This window comes from Eptesicus fuscus, chromosome 3, assembly GCF_027574615.1.
Source record: "Eptesicus fuscus isolate TK198812 chromosome 3, DD_ASM_mEF_20220401, whole genome shotgun sequence".
Taxonomy (NCBI): Eukaryota; Metazoa; Chordata; class Mammalia; order Chiroptera; family Vespertilionidae; genus Eptesicus; species Eptesicus fuscus.
In genome coordinates this window covers 51,479,554-51,497,875 of record NC_072475.1, presented here as the reverse complement: position 1 = coordinate 51,497,875, position 18,322 = coordinate 51,479,554, and positions in this window count along the sequence as shown.

Here is an 18,322-nt window from a genome sequence, read left to right as displayed (position 1 = left end):
TGAACAGACCTGGTCTCCTTGGAAGTTTCTCCCAGGGTTGAGTTGGTTGGGCTAAGAAACCTGAGCGTTGGCTGTTCTTTGGGTATAGACTCCTAAGCTATCCCAAATTGAGGTGGAAATATTTTGTGGAAGTTTATGCATCTCCCCAACTTATTCTGTCTCTGTGAAACATCTGGATCAGAAAAGGCTGGTTTTAGAACAAACTTGTGAAGAAATCACTTCCAATTTGTGTCTCATGAACCTCGATTTTTCTCCTCCACAGAGGGATAGAGTGGGGCATGTCCCAGGGAGTTTTGAAGGATTCGCCAGGGTTGTAGAGAGGGGACGTCTAATTCCACTGGCTGGAAGGAACCAGAAAGCCACTGAGTCCCTTCCCCTGCCTCCAGGGACAGAGGATCACAGCACTGGATAGGCCCTTACCAGGAAAGCAGTGTGGGGACAAGAAGGAGCCTGTGGAAAAGGCGAGTCTGGATGAGAAGGGAGACCAGGGGGTGGAAACCCATCTTCCTATCCACTTTCCCCAAGAATATGAGGTGGTGTCGAAAGCTCTGGAGTAGTCCTGCCTCTGCTGTAGACTCACAGTGTATGTCCCTGAGGACCACATTCATTGCCTCTTCTCTGGGCCTTAGTTTCCCCATTAGTAGTCTCATGGTTTAAGGACAATGCCTGGGAGGAGCTTCCTCCCAGGGAGTGCGGGCAGAGCCTGAGGGGTTCTGAGCAGGAGGGGCACTTGCAAACCCTCTCACCCTTCTACCAGAACCATGTGGCTTTTGCCTGTTCACACATTGCATGTCTTCATACCATTTTTTAAAAAAATTTCCATTGGATTTTGTGTTTAAGTTTGAAAACCACCAAATAGATGCTCTCAAAAATTCTCTCCAGCTCTAAAATCTCATGAGTATTCCCTGTGCCTCCCTGGCTTTTGGATTTTTCTCTCCTCTAATCTGTAGTACATTGTGCTTTAGCCCCTTGAATGCTTGTTTTTCTTTTCCCAAAGGCTCCTTGCAGCCCAGTTCCACAAATAATTAAGAATATGTGGGACCTGTTTCAAAGGCCACCTGGGCCAGGTTACCTGGCTGTCAAACTGCTCATACTTAAGCGGTATAGGCTGGAGACAGTTGAACAAAGAATTACAAAACTAAACAGTTTTTCTTCGAATATTCTTCATCAATAACTGGGACCTTGTCTTTTATCTCTCACCCATAGCCAGTGTGTGTAGGACACTTAAAAAGTGCTTAGTAAATATTTGCTGAAAGAATTGATGAATGAATGTCTCATTTCCATCTTTGGGAGGAATTGCAGATGTATCCATAGCTAAGGGCCTTCCCAGGACTGAGTGGAGCTAGGTAGACTGTGTGGGCTCTGGGATTTCCTTTTATGAGCTGGGCTGATTACAGCTGTTGGGGGTTGTTACCTTTTATGGGTTAAATTGTGTCCCCAAAATATATGTTGAAGTCCTAACCTCCTGTACCGCATAATGTGACCTTATTTAGAAAGAAGGCAGTTGCAGATGTAATTGGTTAAGATGAGGTCATACTAGAGTAGGGTGGTTTTTAAATCCAATCTGACTGGTGTCCTTAAAACAAGAGACACAGAGGGAGAAGTTGACCATGTGGTGATGGTGGCAGAGGCTGGAGTGATGCATCAGTCTGGGAGCGCGTTTCACTTCCCCATGAAGAACGGGCATGCTTGTCTGAGTTAAATGTTACGCAGAGTCATTGTCTTTCTCTCCTCAGAAATGGTGCCCCTTGCTTCTGAGTATCTTCCCCGAGTTTTGTTTCATCCACCTGTCTGGGGTAGGTTTCCGGTTCTGGCTTCTCTTCTCGTGCCCTTGATCATAGAAATACAGCCCCCCTTCCATCCCCAAGGAGATTCAGGAATTTCATAGGACCCACCTCATTTCTGGTTACTGAATAACTGTTGGGGCATCGAATGTCAAGGCGAAGAAAACAGAAGGGCCTACGTGTTGGACCAAATTACCTCATAGCCCAAGCTGTTCCCATGGTGTCTGCTTGCACTGTCTGTCAGCAACTCTTTCATCACCAGCCCCACTTACATCACACTGTCCTCAACACCCAACCTGATCATTGTCACCTGCTTACAGCACAGAGCACAGGTGAATGGCAGCAGCTTAAGGTTTTGATTTAGCCTGGGGCAGTCTGGCAGGACGCAGGACAGGCAGGGTCTTTTATTTCCAGCCTTAAGAATGGAAGATGTGAATGGGAAAGGAATGAGGAGCTTATTGTGTTTTGATTCAAAACTCACCATTAACATCCCAACCTGGATCTCTAGCCCAAAGCTTTTCTCAGCAGTAGAGGTGGAGAAGGGCAATCACCGCGCCCCCTCCCCCCCCCACTACCCACCCACACACACACACACACACACACACACACACACACACTTTCCCCAAATCTGACCTGGGCTCTCCTGCAGGAGAGAAGGTCCTGGTGCCTTTCTCTGGCCTGGGAGCCACAGCACCCGCACCTGTGGATGGACGTCTTCGATCCACCCATCTTTGGGCTTTAGGGGAGAACGCGACGGGCTCCCTTAGGCTGTATGTGTGGAACTGCTTTTCACCACTGGTGCTGACTTCAGTGTCTCCGAGAGATTGCCACAAGGACACAGAGAATGAAAAATGGTCTCAAACAGCAAGTCACGGTTTCCTCAAGTTAGAGGTGGAAGAATTGGGAGGAACCTGAAAGGGCTGTACTTACTCGGTGCTGATGTTAAATTCATTCACTTGCTCACTCACTCATTTACTTCTTTACTCATTGATTCAACAGACATTTCCTGAATACCCCCTACAGGCCACGCACTGTGTGATGTGCTAGAGGAACAGAGACAAGGCCACAGTTACGTGACACTAATGTGACTTGTGCCTAAGGAGAGGTTTGTCCAGGGGGCAGATGGAGTCATGGGGAAGAGGATAGCTCAATGGCCTCGGGAAGCCCAGAGAAGAGTTTTAGTCCTGGGACTAAAATAGCGATTTTTCAAAGCATAGGCCTTGGGTTCTCAGCATCAGAATGAACTTGGGGCGTTTGTTAGCATGCAGATTTGTAGATTCCAGACTGCCACCCCAAGCCAACTGAGCCGGAGTCTCAGGAGTGGCCCTGGGATATGCATGTTGACTCCTGGGTACTGAGGTGTAGAATGTCCAATTCAGGAGCTTGAAAGCCTCTGCCTCACAAAGGATGTTCCAGCGAGAGCGGAGCCAGTGAGTGCCCGAGAGAAGAAGGACGTCTGGCCCTGGGAGAGGCCCAGAGCTCCAGATAGTGACAATAAACTCATTTTTTAAATATATATTTTTAATTGATTTCAGAGAGGAAGGGAGAGGGAGAGAGAGAGAGAAAACATCAATGATGAGAGAGAACCATTAATTGGCTGCTTCCTGCACGCCCTCTACTGGGAATTGAGCCTGCAACCCAGGCATGTGCCCTTGGCCAGAATCGAACCTGGGACCCTTCAGTCTGCAGGCCGATGCTCTATCCACTGAGCCAAGCCAGCTAGGGCTAAACTCATTTATAACTGAGACCGTGCTGAGGTAGAGCTGAGCAAGGGACAACCTATTATATCTTTTTGTGAAATTCAAGGACAGAGCTCCATGTCGCATAACTGATTTTGTCTCAAAACTTTAGGAAATCGCTTTTCTGTCCTGTCTCTTAAAGGAGATTGTTTGTATAAGAAGGTTTGAAGACATGCTGCCCAATTCCATTCCGAGGAGATTACTGGGGTGAATTGTTTATGCTGCCTGTTGCTCAGCCACCTGCTCTGGGGATTAGCATTCTCCTTTGAGGCTCTGTTTGTGGGGGACCTGTGTGGTTCCTGCTTACAGCTCCAGGTAATCTTCCAACTCGGAGAGAGAGCTCCACCCCATTTCCAACAGTTCTTAGTTCTCAACAAAAAACAAGAGGAAGGACAGTGAAGGGGCAGGCTATGCGACAATTCCCATAATGTGCTGTTCTGTTTATTTTTTAATATATTTTATTGATATTTTACAGAGAGGAAAGGAGAGGGATAGAGAGTTAGAAACATCGATGAGAGAGAAACATCGATCAGCTGCCTCCTGCACAACCCCCACTGGGTATGTGCCCGCAACCAAGGCACATGCCCTTGACCGGAATCGAACCTGGGACCTTCCAGTCCGAAGGCCGACGCTCTATCCACTGAGCCAAACCAGTTAGGGCTGCTGTTCTGTTTAGTGAGTAATAACAGTTGGAGGAAATCAAAGTTGAAAATTGGGGTTTCCTTGCCATCCCTAGAGTCCCTTCTATGGCATTGCAGGTGTTGCTGGAGTTTGGGGTGAATAAGACAGACACAGCCCCTGGCCTCGTGGCGTTCATGATCCACAGGGAAGAGAAACCAGTTATGATGAAGTTCTGTGCAATGTGGTGAGTTATATTCATTCTCCCATGGCCCTCCATGCCTCAGGGACGGCACCTGGCCCAGGGCTGGGTGGCTCCTTGGTACCTGAGATATCCTTGTCCTGCATTTATTCGTTCCTTCATTTGTAAATATTTGCTAAACCCCATGTTATGTGTCATGTTGACTGAATGATGTCCCAGACTCTGTGCTAATAACCTGAGAGGCTGATAAAAAAAAATGATCAAAAGCCTGGCCTATGTTGCTCAGTGGTTGAGCGTCGATCTATGAACCAGAAGGTCACAGTTCGATTCCCGGTCAGGGCACATGCCCAGGTTGTGGGCTCTATCCCTGGTGTGGGTCATACAGGAGGCAGCCAGTCAATGATTCTCTCATCATTGATGTTTCTCTCTCTTCCTCTTCCTTCCTCTCTAAAATCAATTTAAAGTATACTTAAAAAAAAATTGAGCAAAATGCAAAACCTTGTCCTAAGGATCTGAGTCAAGTGAGAAGTCAGAGGGGTAAACAAATTGCATCAGCGCTGGGAGAATGGCTCAGGTGTACAGTCGTGGTCTGTACCAGGCCATAGGGGAGTGTGGGGTGGGGTCCAGGCAGGGCAGAGTGGTCGGGGAGACCTGGGTCTGGAAGCATAGGCAGGAAGGTTTTCATCCTTTCGGTATTTTCCAGTCAAAAAGTGAGCTGATATCTGTTCATCACTCAGTCATTGTGGATTGAATACCTACAGTGTCCTTGGTGAATCAGTTGGACGGATTGTTAGATCTAACCAATCAAACCAATAACCCTCTCCTGCCTGGTGACAAACTGCTGTCAAGCACTGGAGACCATATGGAAGAAGTGGGAGAATCTGTCTCTTGCCCTCAGGGCATCAGCAGCTGAACTGAGATGGCCACATGTGTTCAGTCACCTCCAGAGCTCCTCATTTAGAAAAGGTGGGTCTGGCCCACTGGCAGGAGTGAGTTCCCTTCTGGGGGGAAGTGAGATGCCCGCTCACCTGGGTAGGCAGTTTAAGTACAGCTCTTAAGTTTTGTAACAGAATGCCTTGTCTGTTGTCTGCCATGTTGGTAGCTAAAGTATGAGCATCTATAATGTGCTAATATATATATATTAATGATAAAGTTTATTTTGTTATGGCAGCTAATATATATATATATATTAACGATAAAGTTTATTTTATTATGTTCATTAAAATATAAAAATGCAGAAAAAGGTGAAAGAAGATAACTAATCTAATTATTTGATACTAGTGGCCTGATGCACGAATGAAGATTTGTGCATGAATAGGCCTTTGTTCCTCTGGCTGCCAGCACCGCCTTTGCTCTGGCCACAGCAGCCTTTCCACTCCGGCCCAGAGCCACCTTTCTGCCTTCCCACGCTGCCCAGAGGCCCCAAGCGGCTGGGGTGGTGCAGAACGCCTGCGTCCCACCCTGGCCCTGGCCCCTCGGTGCCTGTGTATGCAAATTAACCCAACATCTTTGTTGGGTTAATTTTCATAATCACTCCTGATTGGCTGGTGGGTGTCGCAAAGGTACAGTCAATTAGCATGTTACTTTTTTATTAGGTAGCTTTTTCTTTCTTCCATGCTTTTACATGGTTATGATCATTGCATATGTATAATTTTATAATCTGTGTTTGCTGTTTAATGTTATAGCAACATAAACATTATTTTAAATGACTACATAGTTTTCTTCATTTATGTACCATGATTTACTTAATATATTGAAGTATAGCACTTTTAAAATATTTATTTTTCTTAAGATAAATTCCCATAACTGGAACTCCTAGTTAAAGAGAGAAGCATTATTAAGACCCTCAGTACATATTGCCAAATTGTTTTCCAAAGGGCCATACCAGGTTTTATTTCCATAGTATATGGAGTGCATGAGTTTAATTCTAAATTGCCTGCTATTTATTCTTGCTAAAAACATAACTGAGATAATAAATTAAGCACCATCCTTGTATGTGATTGGGTCAACAGAAAGAAATAGCTTTGAATTATATTAGTTTAGTTTCTTTACTTTGTATTGTAAATTAATACTGTGCCCTTAACTTTTATTACAGGTTATTATAAAACAAAACAAAGAAGATACATTTGGCATCTTCTGCTAAACCATCATTGATGATCCCATCCATTGTGTTATTCAGTGTCCTTTATAACAAGATATATTCCTCTTCAACTTCAGCCATATTTCCATTTTCTTAAAATTGAATAATGGTACCCTAGGATACCAAGAAGCTCATAGTTCATATTCATGTTTGCTAGAAGCAAGGGCTTAAAACCATCTTTTAGAGTGATTGAGAACAGGCTCAAGGACCACTAGCCAAATACACATCAGACGAGCAGCTGACAACGAGGTAAGCTTCTAAAAATGTCAGGTTCTCTTTTAACCCCTGTATGGAGAATGGGGTGGGACCTCCTACTCCCTCCCTGAACTAGATTTTGGGACTTGCATGTTCTGCCAAGCGGATGCTGAGCCCACATATTCAAGCTACTGCAAGGAATAGATTACAGGCCTGCTTCTAGAAGGCTAGAGTCGACGCAGCAGGAGAATGGAGACCATCCTGCTTGGTGGTGGTGGCAGTGGGCAGTGAGGGGCAATTCCTCGTGCAGGTGGCCAATCACAGAAGTCCCGGGGGACAGAGAGCAGGAGCCTGCCCTGTTCTGATCAGACCAAGGAGGACGGGCAGTGACTGCATCCCAGGGCCCCTGCCTCAGTGACCCCTCCCGGCAAATGTGGACCTCACCCATCTCATTAGCTCCTCCTCCTCTCCAAGAGGAGAGAGATGGCAAAATTCCATGCCAATCCTCCCCTTTTGTGGACTGGGGCAGGCAAGTCTCTCCTCTATGGAAAGGTGGAGAAGAGAAAAGGAGGATTACCCCCAGGGGTACTTCACTGCGGTAGCCAGCTTAACCAGATGTCTAGCATAATTGTCCTTTTCCTCCCTTCGTGATGTTTCTGATTATTCCCTCTCCTTGTATCTTGAGCTTTGCTATCCCTTAAGTGAATTTATTTTTTAACTTTAAGAAGCCTAAGTTTTTGTATTACATTATATACAAGTAAATAACATGTGCTGGACACAGTCAACAGATCAAAACACTTCCCCGGGCGAGGCCTTAAAAGCTAGGGTCAGCAAGAACTCCAGTTATCAGGCATGATTTTCTATGGGCATCCAGGCTTGAGTTGGGTTTGACTGGGTGAAAGAGTCATGACATCAATGGCAGTTGCTGGGGGTGAGAATAATCATGAGAAATCATGATATGAACAATTGTCATTCCTTTAGCCCTTTACAGTTTGTAAAGTACTTTAACATCTATTAGACCATGTAATCCTCACACCAACCCTACGAAGTAGGTACTATTATCATCCCCATTTTATCCATGAGACATGAGGCACAGAGAGGTCAAATGGTGGATCTGGGACTCCCATCCAGGTCTTCTGGCTCCAAATACCACACCCGCTGTCCTGGACTGTTTGAGCTGAGTGAGGAGACCCAGGTGACTCTAGAGAGCACGGGAAACTGTGGTGTTGAGTTAAGGCTGAACCCGACGAGGAGGTCCCTGACTGCCAAGCAGTACAAATTTAATGCAGAAGAAATTGAGAGCCATCGAAGGCTTTTGGGCAGGAGTGTCATGGTGCAGGTGGTGAGATCCATCCGTCTGAGGGCTAGTGTGCCGAGGATGGGGAGGTGGAAAGGAGGGAGCACAGGAGTAGAGATGCTGTGGAGGCGGCGTCCGGTGGAAGCCTGGTCTCCCCACATTGTTAGTACCCACGATATTATTGGCTTTTTCTTGGGGTTTATCATGATGCCCCAAATTGGAATTAGACACAATTGATATATTGTGTCCCTCTCATTCCCTGTCTTTATTAATGAGCCAGTATCTCCGATGTTTTGTCCATGTGTGTTTTTTTTTCCCCCCTAGCATTTCTGCACTACATCACCTCAGGACCCTCTCTATAAGCAAAACTGTGATTAAAATAATGCCCTAACACGACAATGAGTTGGGACAAACGTTGACTTGACTTACTATAGTTAATGAATAGTTACTGAGCACCAACTACGTGCTGTTGGGGGGCAGGACTGGGAGAGAGGCTATGGGGGAGGGGGAGGGTTTGCAAAACTGGCTCCTTCTCACCCTGGGAGGGAGAGGATTAGGTGTGGATCCACCCTGCAGGGTATGTCCCACTCTGAGGTTGGCTTTGCTGTGTGATCAAAGGGTGTCTCAGAGAGGCCAGCAGGCCCAGCCTCAGAGGTTAAACCGCTCCTCTCTGCTCTGCGGTGGCCGCCCCTGAAACTGGCTGCCCCAGAAGAGTGAGTGAGAGTCTGTCTCCTCCCCTCCTCCACCCCTTATCTGCTCCCCTGGGGCTGTACCCCACCCTCCAAGGGGAAGTCTGTGCTGTGAGGTGCAAGAGGGCGCCTGAGTCCAGTGACACTGACTGGCCGTGTACCCTTGGGCAAGTTATTTCTTGTCTTTGGTTCCTTCCTCTTTCAGAATTGGAGCAGTTCCTTGTAGCTCTGAAGATCTGAGGGTGATTACTACAGAATTGCATCGTGTGTGTGTGTGTGTGTGTGTGTGTGTGTGTGTGTGTGTGACTTGCAGTTTAATAGGGTGCTAAGACAGCAGGGGAGTCGTCCTTCCCACCCCCGCAGCCACACACGTGTGGCTCTCATTACTGTCAGGAGGCCTTAAGTCGGCCACATGGAGATGAGAACAGACCCCTTAATTAGGCACTGTTCCCAGAGCGAGAGAGGGGCCAGCCTGGGCCTGGCTGCCCTGGCCTCATGGGGAGCCCAGCCTGCAGGGCTGGAGGCGGGTGGGAAGGGGAGGCTGCGGCCGGGGCATCTGAAGGACTCAGCAGGTTTACACTTCGCTGACCCGATGGATGAATGGGGCCCTGTCCACCCACATGGGGCCCTGGAATCTTCAATTATGGCAATTACATCAACAGGTCGGAAGGGCAGTGCTTTCCACTGAAGAGGTTGAGGAATTAAAAGAGAAATCATAAGCCACTGTTTTATTTCTTTCTTTCAAAGGGATTGGGTTGATGGAAGAAGACCCCCATCTGCAGTCTAATTGGGCTGTGGGTAGAAAACAAAGATGTGCCATGTTTTGGGGGTAAAATCTGGCTGGCACGTGCTCACCAGCCTCTGGACTCTGGCTCTTGCCTCAGTCGACTTCATACTACAGTTCCTGGTGGGTGTGCATCTCATTTGTTGTCTTCCTGAGGACTGGACGGGTGCCTTCATCTCTGAATCCTCCCAGCATGCAGTGCAGTGGGTGATAGTTAAGACAGCACTGAACTGGTGTCGGAAGGGCTGGATTAGACCTTGGGGAAATCAATTAGTCTTTCTGACCCTCAGTTTCCATATCTGTAAAATGGGTATAATGCTCGCTATCCTTCCTCCTTTCTAAGGTTTTGAAGACGACACTAGTTCCTGCTATATTCTCCAGCTGATTGGCTGGTTTCTTTCTCTCAGCCATCTGTTAGGTAGGTAAAACTCAAGTGTGGCCCTTGCACCAGCCGTATGGGTGTCACCTGGGAGTTTGTTAGAAATGTAGAATCTCAGGCCCCACCCAAGATCTACTGAAGCAGAACCTGCATTTGACCAAGCTCCCCAGGAAATTCATGTGCACAGTCGAGTTTGAGAAGCACTGCTATAGACTGAAACTTCACATAATAAACAATAGTTAAATGAGTGAATGACAGGGAGCTTTGTGGCCTTTTTATCATTTGTAAAATAGGGATAATAATGCTTGTTTTTTCCCATATGAGGAATGCTGTGAGGACCAAATAAAAAAGTAGTTTATAATTGTAAAGGTGTTTTATCGTCGTCACTCACTAACCCATTCAGCAAACATTTGCTGAGCAGCTACTATAAGGCAGGTTTGGGGTTTATAAACGTGTTCTCTGCTTATGAACAATTTGAAGCATTCTAAAAGTCTGGTTTTTAAAAGAACTGAGTGCAAGATAATGTGGTAAGTGCTGTGAAATAGCTGTGCTCACCACAGGGAATAAGGGGGGAAGCCGTCAATTCCGATGGAAGTTCAGGGCTGAGTGAGTTGGGAGAGCCTCCTCTGTGTGGGTGGCATGGCACTTTTGTAGGCATGAGCCAGGTGGAGGAGAAAGAAAACATCCTCTGGAGGCTTGGAGGTATGACTCGATTGGTAAGTACAGACGGGAGAGGTCTTGCTGCCTGTTTAGCTTCTTTTGGGCCCATCGCCTGGTTTCTTTTAGGTCCCAGTCCTGCCCTGGGGCCAGCAGAGAGCTGTTGTCCTGTCTGCACTGCCTAAGAAGACATCATTTATTTTTGCTTTTCTTTTTCTTTTTAATATTTTATTGATTTTTTACAGAGAGGAAGAGAGAGGGATAGAGAGTTAGAAACATCGATGAGAGAGAAACATCGATCAGCTGCCTCTTGCACACCCCCTACTGGGGATGTGCCCGCAACCAAGGTACATGCCCTTGACCGAAATCGAACCTGGGACCTTTCAGTCCCCAGGCCGACGCTCTATCCACTGAGCCAAACCGGTTTCGGCTTTCTTTTTCTTTTTAACGATTCCTCATTAGCTCTCACGGGTGAGGTTTATGGCCAACCCCAATGTCTTACTTCATAAGATTTTAACATAACACTGAGTAGCGGGGTCGGTTAAGAAAGGGAAGTAGGTTTCCAGCTATGTCATTATTCTCCCCACCGCGTTGGAGAGGCAAGTTGGCACCTAGGGTAACCAAGAACGGAGATGTCAGCACGGTTCGGAAATGGTCGGTGCCCTCCTCCGGCACCACTGAGACCTGTCACTGCCCGGCTCCCCGCTGCCACCCCACTGTGTCCACAGCAATAGTGGTCACAGCCCAGGGCCAGGTGGCTCTCAGTCAGGGAGCAGTCTGCAGAGTAGAGATACCCTGAGGCCCAGAGAGCAGAAACCCTGATGCATCTGCAAGAGGCGACTCCCATGGGAAGCAGCAAGGGAGTGGGGGTCCGGTCAGCTCTGCCTGGTCACAGCCTGGAGACCAGGAGTGAGAGTGGGTGACACCGTGTGGGTGTGTGCAGAAGCAGGCACGGAGCAGGGCAGGCCCAGGGTGTACACCCAGTTCGCCGGTAGGTCAGGAGACGTTCCGGTGGCATGAGGGCTGGTCTGGGCCGCCAGTCCTGTGTGTGGTGCCTGATTGCAACTCCTGATGCAGAGGGAGGCCCCGCGCAGGGCTCCTGGGCGTGGCAGAAAGACCCATCTAGGCTCCTCTTCTCAGTCCTGAGTCCGAAGCGACAGGCAAGGACTTTGTCTTGGTTGTACGCGACAGCGCCCTTGGTGGCGAGTTAAATATTTAACCAAACTTGCAAATAAGGGTTATCTGTTTGTCTCTGGCAAGGACATTGGGGCAAATGGCTTTCTGCACCACTGCCCTCGGTACTAGTGTTTATTCTCTTGGGGCAAAGGGAAGAGATAGCGCCTCCCCTTATCTCTGGTCCCTTTTAGTTTGTTAGCACAGGCAGTCAACTTACAAAAAAAAAAAAAAAAAAGGACAGAACCTGGTTTTTTTTTTGGGGGGGGGGGGGGTGGAGCTCTGGGTGAATCTTCACTGTGAGCTTGAGAGCAGCACGTGGCAGAGAAATAGCCTGAGATTTGCAGCCAGGTAGGACTGGACTCAAACTGACAGATTGTAGTGCTCAGGAAAGTACGTTTGCCATGCCCTGCCTCCGTTTCCCCATCAGTACCGCAGAACTGAACTGTGCCCTTGCTGGTGGTGAGGACTGGAAGGCGGTGCAGTGACAGGGCTGTGCTGGCTGGTTTGCTGGGAAGCTGGTTGTGATCAGCCCCCGTGGTATGGGGATGGAGACTCAGAGGGCTTTTGGTTCATGAAGAGCATATCAGTGTTGGAGCTAGGCACGCAAGGAGCCTCGTGTCAGCCCTTCATCAGCCAGAAAAGGAAGCTGCAGCCAGAAACGCCCCACCCTGCAGGGCCTCTGCGGCCACCACGCCTGTCCTCAGACCACACCCCACCCCAGGAGAGGGAGCTCCTGTACCCTGGGGCTTTCTGGACCTGTTCTTGACACCCACCCTGCCTCCACCTGACCTGGTGTCTGCTCTCTAGCTCAATCGCCTTGTCGTCGGACTTGACTCTTGCTAGTTCCCAGCCATGGCCTGGAATCCACTAGCAAGGACTCTGATCACACACCCAAGTGTTACTTCTGCTGCCTCTGGTGCACACACCTCCCGTTTCAGGGGGTCCGGAGCCCAGGGCTTCAGGAGAATGCCCTCCCCATCTCCCCACTCCTGGCTGCTGTGGTTTCTGGATTGACATTTCCTTTCTCTCTCTCTCCCTCCCTCTCTCTCTCTCCTTTGTATTTTTTATAGCTCTGGGAAGCCGTCTTTGAGGTTTGTTGGGGTGAACACGCTGTTTGCCTGCAGTAAGTATCAGCAAGAAAAAGGATGTCCGTAAAGTAACATGAAATAAAAAAGGGCTCTTAGCCTCCCCTTCAGAGGGCAGAGGGCAAGTCCTGAGCAACGCCTGGCATCAGTGACTAAATCTACCTCCTCTAGATGCTATGGAGTGTTGCAAAACATTCATCTCCCTGCTCGGAGCCTTAGTTTTTCTACTCTGTAAAATGGGCACAATAATGATTCTAATCTAGGTAACCAAGTTGCTAGCTGGACCGCAGCAGATACTGATGTGAAAATGGTTGGCAGGCTACATGGCTGGTGCACTTGACCTGGCTTAATTCTCAGCCCCGTTCTGGGTTGAGGTCTGTGTGTTCTCACCTGGGTCAGTCCTGGTTGTGCTAAGCAGCCCCTTCAAAGGGCTGTCCGGTTCCAGGGCTGAAGAACCACAGCCATGGGGCCCATCAGATCCCTCTCCTCAGGCTCCTCTCCCAGGGGAAGTGTGCCTCACAGGTGGTGAGGAGGCTGAAGGAGTGCTCAAGGGTTATCTCACTCCAGATGGGCTCTCCCATGGCAGACACGCCTAGACCAAGGACCCCGACCTGACCCCCCTCCAAGTTAGAGGTGATAGTGTCCAGGGAGATGTGGCTGCACAGGTGACATGGCTCCCCTGGGTAAGGAGGGGAAAAACACATTATAAAGGGCAGCCATACCTATTGCCCAGGCAGTAAGCCAGCCACCAGCAGCATTTGCATAAGGCGTTTGTTCACCATAAAGGAGCCAAGAGAGTTGTCACACACTTTCCAGAGACAGCAGCACCAGGCTGGAAATATTTACGAGTTCATTCATTTGTTCATTTCCTCAACATGTGCTTATTTCTTTAATCTTGACGCATTTATCAAGCACTTCATATGTATTACAGCCGTGCCAAGGGTCCTAGAAACATTATGCCTTGTGTTAGTCAGGATAGACCAGGTAATGCTGTGGTAACAAACAACCCCCAAATCTCAGTGTCTGGAAGCAATACCAGTTTATTTCTTACTGTCTCAGTGTAGTTCTTTAGAGAAGGGTCTGCCCATGGTTGACAACTTGAGGGGTGTTCCACCATCTTATGATGTCACCGTTCAGCATGAGCCCTTATGATTCACTGTAGCAGGGGAAGAGAGCGCGGAGAACTGTGCACCAGTCTCTAAAACGATGTGTCCTGGAAGTGACACTCATACTTCTGTTCACATTTCACTGGATGTCATATTGCCACACCTAATTTCAAGCAGGGGTAGAGAAGTGTAATCCTTCTCTGGGCCTTAAAGAAAGGAAATATGGAAATAGTGTAAACTCTGTTAATTTCTACCACATTGCTAACCATCCTCCACCCCCACAACCCTGGATATAGTTACTATTCTGGTTTTACAATGAAGAAACTGAGGATGAGAAGGATTAAGCACCTCCTTCACATTTGCATAGCTAATAAGAGGGAGATGTGGGATTTGAACCTGGGATGATCTGATTGCAAAGCCTTTTCTGGTTCCTTTTATATCACACAGCCATGCCCACAAAATGGTTATATCACAAGTTAGGGAACTGTAGCTGGTCAGCCAAAGAAGGATGGGTGAGGTGCTGTGTAGTTTTAGAGGAGGGAGAGATTGCTTCCAGTTGGATAAATCCAGGAAGCCTTCATTGTGGAGGTGGCTTTTGCCTCCAGGCCTTGAAGAGTAAGCCAGATTTGGACAGTCAGAGATGTTTATTTTTTCAATCAGTCGGTCATTCATTCTGTGTGCTATGTGGGCGGCTTCTTATATCTGGCAAACCTTTTTGAAATCCATTTAGTTCACACTCTTAGCTTAGTTCACACTCTTTCCTCACATGAAAAGTCCCAGAGTGATGAGGATGGGAGGGGTGGTGGTTCTGAACTGGGTTTGACTAAGGAATTTTCCCGGAACGGGCCCTGGGGAGAGATCTGATGCAGTTGGTCAATTAAGAACTGGATTTTATTGCCAATTTATTACAGCCTTCCTTCCTTTCTCCCTCCCTCCTTACCTCTTTGCCTTTCTCCCTCCCTCCCTCCCTCCTTGTGTCCTTAGTGCCTGCTATCTGCCTAGGGCCGTGCTGAGTACTGGGGAAGGGAACTGACCTGGACACAATTTTTGTCCCTGGGAGCTTCGGGGTTCAATGATAGGAGGGATAAGGTTGCAGGGCCCCAGGGTCCCATGTTTGCCTAGAAACTCAAGAAGAAGCCCCCAGGGTGGGGCAGAGTGACCCCATCGAGGGGTGTGGGTAACTAGAGTAAAAGAAAATAAGCTAGCCGTACAGAGTAGGAGGTGGGGGAGGGGGGAGAAGCTTGCAGGGCAGCCGGAGGGGAAGTCCCAGGCCTGCTGTGAGAGGGGCTGAATGAGTCAGGACCAGCCAGTGTTATTCCCTGACTTGCAGGGGAAGGTGGGCAGCTGGGCCCTCTGGGCTCACCCAGAGGCCGCCCGACTGCACCTGGCCTTGCCCACAGCTGTGCTCCCTTGAGTGGCCCATGCCAGCAGCCAGCTTGTGCCAGGGAAGCTAGAGCAGAACTGGCTGCTGCACTGATTTTATTCTGCTTCCTACTCCCCCCTCCCCCCTTCAGGGAGAACTTGAGTTTGGAGGACAGAACTCTGCCTCCGTCAGGGATGGTTCCGGTGAACCAAGGGTAAGAGAAGTGGGGGACATCCTTGCACACAACTTGGGGCACACATTTCCTTTCCAAGATTCACAGCAGAGCACCTGAGGTTTCTACTCTGGAGAAAGTGTTCTCAGGTCATTCCTGGGGGGCAAGGGAGGAATGCATGCCCTTTCGCTGAGTCTGCATCCCTTCTACTCCAGTCTCTTCTCCCAGTCACACCATCAAAGGATCTCAGCGCTGGAAGGACCTCGGAGGGTATCTAGGTCATTGGTTGTTAAACTGGCAGATCGTCACCTGGGAAGCTTTAAAAAAAACCACACTGCCAGGCCCTGAGTCCAGGCGTTCCTGCTCGGAAGGCCTGGGCCTGGTCTGTGCTGGTAGTTGATTGTGCAGGTCCCACGCTCAGAGGGGTGGTCCCCTGGGGCCAGAGGCTCACAGAGCACTTCCCTTGCTTGTGCTTGGCAACCAGCCTTTTCTTGTGAATTTATCGTTCTCATTAAGGGAATGGCTCTCCAAACCCGCTGAGAGGACCAACACCATTGTGCTTCTGAATGCAGGGCCGACTGGCCAGGAGAGGGTTTCTGCGCTGGCTCGGTTCCATTTCATCAAGGAGAAGGAGCCCTTCCCTGGGGTGGGCGAGCACCGTCTGTGCCAGTCACAGCTGCCTGGGGAGGTCTCCTGAGCCAGCCGTGGGGAGACTGATCAGCCAGCAGCGTCCTCACCGGGGCTCAGGGCTGCCCAGCGGAGGAGAGGGGCTGCGGAAATACCGCTGACCGCCGCCCTGACATCTCCGCACACCCAGGCCTGGCTGAAGAGCAGGCTGTGGGCTGGAGGAAGTGAGACCCTGGGCATTTCTCTGGGAAAACACTTTACTTTTTATTTCTAAGTCCAAAGAAGATAATAGAGATTTTATTCCACGTGCCCAAGGTTTGCTCACACAGGCTCTCATGTGCTCCTCAGTAACTGCCCTGGGAGGAAAGGGCCTCCCGTGGGGCCATGCTGCCTGTTAGGTACCGTCAAATTGCTCAGAAAGATATTGTGTGTGTGTGTGTGTGTGTGTGTGTGTGTGTGTGTGTGTGTGAGAGAGAGAGAGAGAGAGAGAGAGAGAGAGACAGAGAACAACCGATAAAGAAAATGGGGTAAATTTTAACAATAGTGGATCATCTGGGTAAAAAATATACAGGGTTTGAATGTGGTTTATTCAAGACACAGAGCAAGTTAACAGTGGGGTCCCTGTCCATGTAAGACCTACTTGTCACAGCTCTAAGTTAATATATTTCTCAGACTCCGTTTAAATGCTAGTTCTTGAGGGGCCTTCCCTGGCCTCCCAGACTGGATCGTGTGCCCCAGTTTCAGGTACTTTTCCTGCCACTTTTCACAACAAGTAGGAGTGAATTGTTTTTGATTTAATGCCCGTGCTCCTGCTGGACTATGAGCTCCATGAGGGTAGGACCTCAGCTGTCTTGCTCCTGGCTCTGTCCCAAGGGTCTAACGCAGAGACTGGAGCGCAACAAATGCCCAACTAAGACTCGTTGAAAGGATGAATGAATGAGTGAGTGGATGCCAGGCCAGGGCATGGGCCACAGATGCGCACCAGTGGACTCTCCCGTGCACGGACACGCTCATGCTCTGCTGTCTTAGTTCCATTGCTCTGTGTCATACTCAGGCTGGAGATGCCAAGATGTAGAGGCAGCTGGCCGGGTGGCATCATGCCTCTGGAAATGACATCTGGAATGAATGACATCCTTTGGGAAGAGAGGATGACATCCCTTCCCAGCCAGTGCCCCTCCTCCCCTCCCCACCTCAAGCCCAGATGCTCTTCTGGGGAGAAATGATGCCCTTACAGCAGGTGGTGGAGGGATCCCAGGGACAGCAGGCGTGAGAGGGGGGTGGGGGTGCCTAGTGGAAACCGCTGCCTTTCCAGAAACAAAAGAGCCCTTTAAAGTCACTTGGTATCGCGTCTTCCTGCCCTGGGCCTCTGCCAAGCCTGCCTCTTCCTATCCTGGAGCCGCAGTACCAGCAGAGACCTGTATTTGCTCCCCCTGATGCCCTGCCATGGGGATGGGGACAAGTGCCGTGCTGGGCAGGCCTTGTGCGCCCCTTCACCGAAGCATTTTGATTTTAATTTTTGAATAAGTAATGCATCCACAGATTTCAAAGTTCAAAAAGTATCAACATACATGAGGTAAAAGTCCCCCTCCCACCTCAGCCTTCCATTCATCCAGTTCTCCCTACCGATGTTTTTGGTTTTCGAATCCTTCTGCAGATAGCTGATGCACATACAACCAAATACATACTTCCCTGCAGTGGTAGAATTCCATACACTGGACAGTGTATCTTGCCTTTTTACCTAATTATATATCTTGGCACTCTCTCCACGGGAGTCTATAAAAGAGTATCCTTGTTTTGTTTTTCTTGGCTATATAGTACTCCGTGGTGTCAGCGTAATGGGGGAAATGCTCAATACATCTAAGAAGCCACACTCCAGCCTTCCCCTTGCCATGCTGTGTGCACAAATCCACACTTCTGTTCCTGGGTCGGATTGAGTACTAAGGAGTGATGGAGACTTAGAGATGGGAGGCACCTCACGGCTGTGCTGTCCGGTGAAGTAACCACTAGTCTCTCGTGGCTGTTGAGCACTTGACACATGGCTAGCCACACTGAGATGTACTGGATGTCAAACACTCACTGGATGTTGACGATTTCATTTTAAAAATCTAAAATATCTTAGTCATGAATAAATTAGATGTTTGTTACAAGTTCAAATTATGATGTTTAAACACATTGGTTAAATAAAATACATGAAAATAAATGTCAGCTGTTTTTAAAATTACCTTTAAAAAATGTGGCTACTAGCAAATGTAAAGTGATGTAGGATGGTCATGTTTGTGGCCAGCATAGTTGAATGGGACTATATGCTT